The sequence below is a fragment of the Phodopus roborovskii genome, unplaced genomic scaffold, assembly GCF_943737965.1.
Source record: "Phodopus roborovskii unplaced genomic scaffold, PHOROB, whole genome shotgun sequence".
NCBI lineage: Eukaryota > Metazoa > Chordata > Mammalia > Rodentia > Cricetidae > Phodopus > Phodopus roborovskii.
The window spans coordinates 27,310,201-27,320,110 of NW_026126469.1; positions in this window are offsets into that span (position 1 = coordinate 27,310,201).

Consider the following 9,910-nt stretch of genomic DNA (forward strand, 5'->3'; position numbering starts at 1 on the left):
CTGGTTGACTTGTGCCTCGTCTACACATGCAAAGTAAAAATCAGAAATGAGGTTATTATCTAACTACTGTAGCTGGAACATTATTTCTCTAAATATTTCTGGGGTAGTACTTGAGATTCCTGACTAGAACATAAAAAAAGGAAAACAGTTTTATGAACATTCTCCTGTAGCCTTAGACAACAATCCTATGGAAGAGTATGCATCAGGATCACACAATGATTGAAATCATTGAAATAATTAAGCTACAGATAATGATTCCTCCCCACATACACCAAGCTTCTGATTCTGAATCTAGAATGTAAACTTACCATTCTATTTCTAGCAAGTCCTTAGTGTAATGCTGAGCAAGTGACATTATCTGATGCATTGCCCTAAGAGAGATGTAGTTCCAGTACTGAAAAAGAAATAAAAACTCACAGTCTCTTCATGTCATGCCAGTAAGTATTGGAGTACAGACACAACCTAGAACTTTGAACCTTGAATCTTGCTGTCTTCCCAGGACAGACGGTTTTCCTTCACTTTACTCTGGGTTTTCCATGACTGTCATATGCTTTGGAACAGTACATGAAATAGCACTGTAGTGCACAGAAATTGAATCTTCCCCCTACAGCTAGTAGTTTTTCTTGTTAAGTTGGTGGAAGAGCTCCCTTTTAGTTACTAGCTTTGGCCAAAGAGTGTTTTAAGATCAGCCTGTTCCCTCCATTAGGTAAGGAGAGCAATAAAGAAAAGAGTCCAGTTGTCTGTCTTCACACTCTATGGTCAATATGTAGATATGAGCAGGTTTATTTACCAAATTCCACTGTGACATTATTTCATTAAGAAGTTCCAAAGTATTTTTCTTCTCTTCATAAGCATGACAACAGAGAGTTGCAGGGTGGATGGGGGAAGGCAAAGGAAAAGTACTGCAAGGAGACTGAGGACACCTGGGGTCTAGTATTGTCTCACTCCCCAGGAAACATCTGTTGATCTTCAGGAGAGCTAGTACTGCATACCTCAGTGTTTCTCTAACTTGACTGGCTGTTTTGGTGATCCAGAAAAGCTTCAAATCATGTCTGGGTAATTGTACAAGAAATCCAGATTCAATTCGTCTGGACTAGCACTTGATTGTTCATGACTATTAAAATGTTTGGAAATTATAATATGTAATTGGAGTTAGGAATTGCTTTTATAAAGCTTGAGAACTTAGGTATTAAAACCAGTGAAATGAAAAAATGTAAAAGTTTTGTGTTATGATGCTTGGCTCATGGCATGAATCTTCACTTTAGCTGTCCTTAAGCACCTCACATTATCTGTAGAGTAAGGGGAAATCACTTTTTGAAATGGAGAACAAATATCTTATAACTTTATATGCTCCTCATAGTGGTGCCTCAGGCCTTTAATCCCAGCACTCAGAAAGCAGAGTTAGGGGGATCTCTGTGAGTTTGAGGCCAGCCTGGTCTACAGAGCAAGTGCTAGGACAGGCTCCAAAGCTACACAGAGAAACCCTGTCTCACCCCTACCACCACCCCCATTCACAGTTATATGAATGCCATCTTGTCCACAGTATCTTCCTTCGCTCCATTTTGTCCCTCTTATTCCTGACATACAAATAATAGTTCCTCTGATTTCTCTGTAACCATAGTACTTGAAAGAAGAAACTTGAAATAGAATAGATTTCCTTTAGCTCACAGTATTAGCCAGTTTCCATTCAATTACAATGGTGAAGACATGGGAATGCACCCAATTCAGGGGAGCCAAAGCATGTGATAAAGGCTGTTCACATCACAGTAGAACAGGAAGCAGAAAGTTTAAGAGACCAGAACCAGAAGTAGGCGTAGGCTTCAAAGGCCTGCCACCAGGGACGTACTTCGACCAGGTAGGCCCCACCTCTTGACGTTTCTACAACCTTCTTATATCAGGCTAACAGCTGGGGCACAAATCTTCACAGCATGAATCTATGACAGACATTTCAAACTCAAATCATAACAATTTTGTTATCTTATTAGTTGAAATCTTCAACAAGTTTAGCCTTCATTGTGGTATTTTGTCAAATATTGCTACTTCCAACTAAGACTGAACACCTGGAAATAAAATAAATCCACTGAAATTCTCATAAAGATAATTGAAATATGCTAGACTATTGACATACAGCCTTTAAAAAGTAGAAGGCTGAGTTTTGCAGGTGTGTCTAAATAAAAACTAGCATGGCCCAGGAGTGGCTGGTCTGCCGTCACTCATTTGCTGAATAAACTCAGTCATTTGTAGAGTTCGTCTCAGAGGCTAAATGCTGACTTCAACCTGCTGGCTGAACATGATCTGAACTTAAATCCCCTTCATCTTCTCTGAGTTTTTACTATAAGTCTTAATAATTCTGAAGTATAACTTATCATATGAATAGGTTAAAATTATGGCCATCATGGTTGAAAAGCCTATTTGCTTAGTTTTACCTATGTTTACTGGGATAACTGTCAATCTTTTTACCTAATAATTTTAAAACTTAGACCCTTTTTGATAAAAACCACCCCATGTGTCTCTTGGAGTAACATTTTTTTGGGATGGACTGAAGGGAATCATTTGACTGTCCAATAACAGTACAGATGGTTCCATTTTCCTTGACTCATCCCACAGCACATATTAATCAAGTCACATGCCTAAATTTGGGAATTTTTGTAGCACCCTGTCACTAAGTTTTGTGGCATATAAAATACTATTTGACTGGCTTTTAAGTTTGTGGATCTTACACAGTGGCTGGCATGGAGATAGGAAGGACATTTTTTTCCCATTAAACTTTTACTCTGTTTTGAAAGGAAAAGTTGAAGCAGAGTCCCTACTGAGATTTTAACATGTTCCATGGTGGTAACCATAGGAAATAGGGAAACAGGAAATTTTTGGACAGAAGGAAGCCAAGCAGTCCTTCTCAGCCTGTCCTCACCTCTCAGATACCAGTTGGGCTGTATCAAATTATTTTTATCGAGGTACATATTTAATGCTTTATATTTCTATAGTCTTCTTCCAGACAGTAGAGAGAATATTACTGCTGAGCTCTAAACAGAACTCAGTCCTTACATTCTGGAGGATCTGATGGAAACATTCATTCAGATTCTAGTAAGGCCAAATTATGAGAGTTTACATTTAAAAAGTCCATTTGGCATATTTAGAACTCTCAAAGGATGTCATCATATAATGTATATAAAGTTCATATATGAAGAAAAATACTGGCTTGGGGGGAGGCAAACACATATGGACACAGGATGATTACCCTGTTAAATTTAGGGTACATAAATACCCCCCCACACACAACTAGACACATGTTATTCATCTCTCTCACCTCTTATTCCTCGGCCCAACCCCTGGAAAGCAAAACTGAACCCTTACTCAGCTTCCCTAATCATGAGTACTGTATCATTTAAGTCAATGTGTTCATCGAGCACAGGGCTGTTCCTCCCTGAAACTGGAAAGACACATTTTCATGACTGTTTAAAGTGTGTATGATTCATTTGTGTGTGTTTCCTACCTATAGGGAATAGGTTTTAAATGCACTGGTCAGGTAACACTCCGTTAAAACTCTACCATCTCAGGAACATTATACCTGATTCCTTTCATCGTGCTGCAGTTATTATAAAAACTAGCCTAAAGATCCCACTTCCTATTCTTATTACATTTAATTGGTGAAATACAGATATCAAGTAGTAGTCGTGACTGCTATTTGCACAGATACAGAGGTCCTCTTTTCTCATAGCTAGAGTAGCGCCAAACTTTTAAGAGCTTTGTGCAGTCCTATAATAGTAAATTAAAAACAAACAGAAACAGCCTCTACCGACCATAAATACCACCTCTGATGACTTGAATTAACATCACTATTCCCATTCTTAGCTAAACCACCCAGATTGTATAATCTTAGATTACCACATTGTACAGTTAGTTTTTTACATAGTAAATTTTTGAAAGATGAACACTGTGTGTACATAACCATGATTTAAAAAAAAACAAAACAAAACAAAAACACCACCTCCTAACTACAGAGCCAAAGGCAGGAGGTGGGGGGGGAGGGGTTTGCTCAAGAAACTGGTAGAAAAGCACAATGATGTGTCAGAATGCTTGTGTTCTGCCTCATACTGACACCAAATAAGTTGTCACTTAGTGATTTAACTAGTTCCTACATGTAACTCAATGACAACCTACACCTTTCTAGTTTTTAATATTTCCAAATAATTAAAGTCAGAAATATTTTTGAAATGTTTATTACTATAATATACTATAATTTTAATCTGTAGAGAATAGGTTTCCATGAGAAACCTATTTATATTTATATGTATATTATAGGGCCATTTTTGTTTCGTTAAATTCTCATCTTCCAAATCCTGGAATGTAATTTAGCCATGTCTAAGGCTCTGGTTTAAGGGGCAGGTAATGGTTCACTATGGTAGTTGAAAGAAATGAGGACATTAGAATCTTAGAGAAGTGTATGAGCTGATGACATTCTCTAATGTTTGACACAGGATGAGCTGAAAGGGTTTTTCTGACAATGGAAAGCTCTGGTGGGCTAGAGAAGTTTTTCTGTAAAAGTGTAGTTCTCAGACTTAATTTTACCTCAGGAGCTGCTACCGATTGGAAGGACATATCCCTGCAGAATCTCCTTTGAAGGCAGTTCCTAGGTGGGCCTGTGGGTCCTCGTTAGAACCTGCTCCCTAAAGATTTGCTAGCTGATGTTCTGGAAACAGTCTCTGAATTTTCTGGCAGACGATCAGTGCTCTAGCATTTAGGATATGTGGTTTTTGGTCAGAGCAGAATTGAAGAGATTACTTAATGTTCTATTCAGTAAAGCCCCACAGACAGAACATTTTATTTTTTTAGTCCCATGTCTTCAGAATTTCATGTTTGTCCCTGCTAAATTTGCATGTTTTAGCTTAGGAAGGAATACAAATAGATCTATTTTGTCAGAATTTTTTTCTTAATTGGCACTATAGGACCTGTCAGAATAGAAATCTTTTATAGATTTGGGTTTTTTTTTTCTTTTTATACATATGCCCAGATATCTTCACAAAATTAAAATGATTTTTTAAAAAATAAAATAATGGTTCTGTTTAATGTATTTACACAGCTTTGTCATGCAACACCAATGACATCTGATCTGACCTCTCACAAATACTCAAGTCCATTAGAATAAACAAGAAACATCCCCATTACTAAGAAAATTTTATTTTATGAAAGATGATCTCTCTCTATTCCACATATTCAATTCCCTTGTCATTTTACATTATAAATAAATAACAAACCAATTTGGCACATGCCCACCGATTAAAAATAAAAGTTGTCAGAATGAGAGGGGAAAGACAAAAATATGAATTATTAATTATAATATTAAGCAGCACAAAAAGCCTAACATGATATTGTACCACCTAGAAGAAATTATATCAAAATAAAAATGAAACAATGATTTAATATGTATCATAAAGTTGCATTGTTGTAACATATGATATATTTACATTACCTAGTACATCAAATTTGATTAAAAGATAGATACTTTAACCTTGGTAAATAAAATTAACTCATAGAATAATATCATAACTGAAAGTATTGTTTTAAAATCATGTCCTGGCTAAATTATCTTATTGACCTAGTAGCTATATTCATTGTAACATCAGACCCCTGTGTATTATTTTTCAAATGTACAACATTTGAAAAAATAAAGAATGCATAATTAACAGAAAGGATGATTTTTTGCTTTTTAGGATATTGCTTAGAAGTTTACAGTGCTCATTTTGATCTAGTATTTTTTTCCATACATTGTTTTGGAACAAATATATATTGAATACTGGCTAGTATTCAGTGGGCAACAAGAAGTGCAAATATCAAGGGAACCTGGAAATATTTTCCCCGTGTCTTTCTCCAACTGGCTTATGAAGCATTTTCATTCACTGTAATGCATGTATGTATGAATGGGTATATGTGACTACACATACATATGAAGGCTGATGTGTGTCTTAAGAAACCTAGCCTTTACATTTTGGTACTTTAAATGTTTATTTCTTATGATGTTTCTTTTGTTTCAAAAGCTACCTTAAAACTACATTTGAAAACTAAAAGGAATTACCAAATAATTTGCCCACATTACCATATTTAGAATAATCTCACAAAAATTAATATAAAAGATCACTTTGCTCCCATGAATAACAATATTGCTTCTGTTTAGTAGTGTTTTTAATATTGTAGAAAACCGTGGCTTGTGATAAGTTTGCTTGTTCCATTTCAGTTTGTTTTGTTTTTTCTTGATAGTTTATTCTTTGAAGTGTGATGTTACATTGCCATCTCAACATCCTTGCCAATATCTTTGTTTTTAATTTTAAGTGAATTTAGTACCATTGAAGAAAAGGGTCAGGTTCATATCCAAGCAAAGGACAAAGGTCTTTTTTTTTTTTTTTACAGTAAACCAACAATTTTGCTTTTGTTACCTGTACGACAAGTATTTTTTCAAGCAGCTAAATTCTTAGTATCCTATTTAGGAAAAACTGTATGTCACATAATACATTGGATCTGCCAACATGGTTTCTAATTTTAATTTACATTCCCTATGAGTTTCTAGTAGTGACTCTTAGAAAACATTGCCATTGGGGAAAAGAGTTGGCTCTGGGTTAACAGAACTTTTTGCTCTTGCAGGGGTCCCCTGTTTGATTCCCAGCACTCACTTGGTAGCCCACAGCCATCTGTAACTCCAGTCATTAGGGTACCTGATCTTCTGTTCACCTCAGGCTCCAAGTATACACATGGTACACATACACACATGCGTGTAAACCACTCTATACCTAAAATAATAAAATAGGTAGACCTAAAAGGGAAAAAATAAAGAAAACTCACCTTGCTGTTGTTACCATCACCTCTGAGCCCGTGTTTGGCACCTCATCCACACAGTGCTATACTCACACATTGTCTGCACATTGTCTATTGCACTCGCAGCTCTAGTTCCTACATGATGAGAAGACAACAGTCCTTTAGGCATTGCTATCCTCTCCCGATTTTTACTCAGAGCTGACTTTCCTGGCTCCTGTAGCCTTTGGTGCTTCAATGTTTATTAAGCTTGGTCTTCTGCTAAGTCATGTAAGTTTCATGGCCTTCCAGTTTTCTTAGTTCATTCTTTGGGCTTCACTGATTTCCACTGTTTGCAGCGTCTCACTGCTGCTGTCATCAGCTGCTCTCCACTGCTGGGATTTTTCCATCTTCAAAAGGGTCTCCTACAGCCAAGGCTGGCCTCAAATGTTTATGTATCCTTAACCTCCTGATGTTCTGGGCTCTGCTTCTCTCTGCTGGGGTTAGTAATGTTCTTTCTCGAATGTAAGATGCAGCACAATGTGCTTTATTTTAATAATTCCCTGTTTGCTCAGTTTGGGTAAACATTAGTCCCAATAAATTCTCATAACTCTTCCTCTTTGTATTTTAGTTATTGAATGGCTGAGTAAAATAAGAAAGGAGTGTAAGCAGTGCCAGAAAGCTGAGTGCTGGACGAGCAGAGTGACCTCTTGCAGCTCTCTTGAATGAGGCAGAGATGAAGACATAGTAGTCAAAGAACATCTTAGAATCAAGTAAAAACACCTTTACTAAGCATCATCACAGACTAGAACATGTTATCTATAATAGATTATTAAAATCTTATAATAAAAGTAACCTGAAGAAACTAGCATATAGATGTGTATACATTTGTTAATGCTTATATTTGGTAGTAATTGCTAGTTTTTCATACACAGGTAACTCATTAAGCAACATGAATTTCCTACCTCATTTATCTTTACTACCGATTCATGAGAATGGGTGTTCTGTTATTTCCCCCATGCTAACCAAGTGAAACCAAAGGCTTAGCCAGTTTCAATAGGTTCCCAAAGTCCATGCAGGAATTCAGCAAGAGGATTCAGGGCCAGAGTGGAAACTTAACCTTTGCTTCATGGTACAGACTCTAAATGGAGTACATATTGTGCTGCATCTTACATTCGAGAAAGAACATAAGAGTTCAGAGTATTGTTTCACATTTCAAAGTTATAAACATGTGAAACTTTACTGTAGTAGAGAATGGCGAAAATTTGGTAAATGATTCTTTCCTTAAATTAGCTGTTTCGTCCTTAACGGCAGAAAGTCATTCATGGTTTATTGAAGTTGGAGGACAGGAATCATCTTATAGTCTTATGTAAAATATTTTTAGAAAATAAACAGCACGTGACTACATGTCTGTAAGTTACATGTTAATATAAGCAAAATGACTCTGGGTGACTAAAGACGTTTCCATTGATGTATTTCTTGATTATCATAGGTTAAATTCTAAACTAACGTATTAAATTCTGATAATCTGCTACTTTAAGAATATCTGACAAATTTCAAGAGCTGGATGAATTCCATAAAAAGTGGACACTTTTGATATTTAGTGTTCTCAATATAATGTATTCCTCAGGGGGAAAGGTATCACTTTTCTTATACCTCAAAGATTAGTAGCCACCACATTAAATATGATTTGATCCAATATACCTGCAGTATGCATTGCTGTGAACCAGCAAATCTGTAAATGCAGTCACTGAACAACCTAGAGCCAGCAGCGTGAGAGCCATCTTGCCTTGAATTAGAAGGGCCTCACAAAGCATCCACTGCAGAAATCTTTCCGTTTTTACATAAGCAGATTCACCATATCCAACAACCTTTACATTTGATATAATGTTCTGTTATACTAATTTTATAAATTTAAATTATTTACTATATTGAATATTTTAAAACCAAACAGCAAGATTATCAACGTGAATAAAGAAATGGAAGTTCAGGTTTGGATTATTATGTTGGCTTCAGTCTTGAGTGTATTTTTATGGACAGCAAATACTCCATGGTATCAAAAAGTCATGGCACACAATGATATGTAGCTGCATGTAGCAGCACTCTATTTCCCCCCAACAGCTTGTCTTCCAAATTCAGTTTTAATTTGAAGCCTGCAAGAAAACTAGTTAACCCTTTTTTGTATATTTAGGTTATGATAAAATTAACCTCCAATACTTGCAATTCTACATATTCAAGTTTTCTTGTCATTCTTATATGAATAATAAATTGATACCAGTTTGTAAATATTTTTACTAACTCCTGGACTTTTTTTTTTTTTTAATAAGCATACTTTTTAAATCCTGGGATTGTGAAATAGTTTGAAAGACCACTTACTTACACTTGTTTACTTACAATGCTTTTAGGACATATCCTCAGTTGTTTTGTTTTCCTGTTTCTTTACTATTTAGAGACAGTTTTAGATAATTTTATACAATTTAGAGACATAACATTTGGAAATGTATTATCTTGAAATCTTCAGTTCATTTAAATTACTTTTCAAAAAAAAAAAAAAAAAGGTTAGGTTTCTTACGTATTGAACTCCTTTTTTTTTTTTTTTTTTTTTTTGTTTGCTTTCTCTGTGACCATAAGTGTTGCCACAAAGTGTTTCTTCAGGTCCCTTAACTACCTTCTGTGTATGCTAAAGAATTTGGAGGAGGGATTCATTTCTCGGCATTGGTATCCCTTCATCTCCGCACTTCTTCCTCCACTTACGCCTCTGTGTGTTGTGGAGAGCAAAAGCAACCCCGTGAAGAGGGACTCATTGTATTTCACACTACACAGACACAGTTCACAAAGGCAATCCAGAGGCTCTTCTGGATTATGCTTTTCAAAACAACCATCATGCAGGACGGAGAGATGTCTAAGAGTGAGGAAAGAGGAATAAGGTAGCTAAAAGCTACAGAGGAAGAAGAAAACAAACCACTTTCATGAGCAAAGCAATGTCCTTCTGGCACCGTCAGTGCCTCCTTCAGAAAGCATTCAAGTACAGAGTGACCAGAAATCAGAGCAGCAAATGAAGTATCAAGCCCCCCACCACCAAAGAATCTGGAATGCCCCCCCATATCACACCACCATAAGAAAGAAC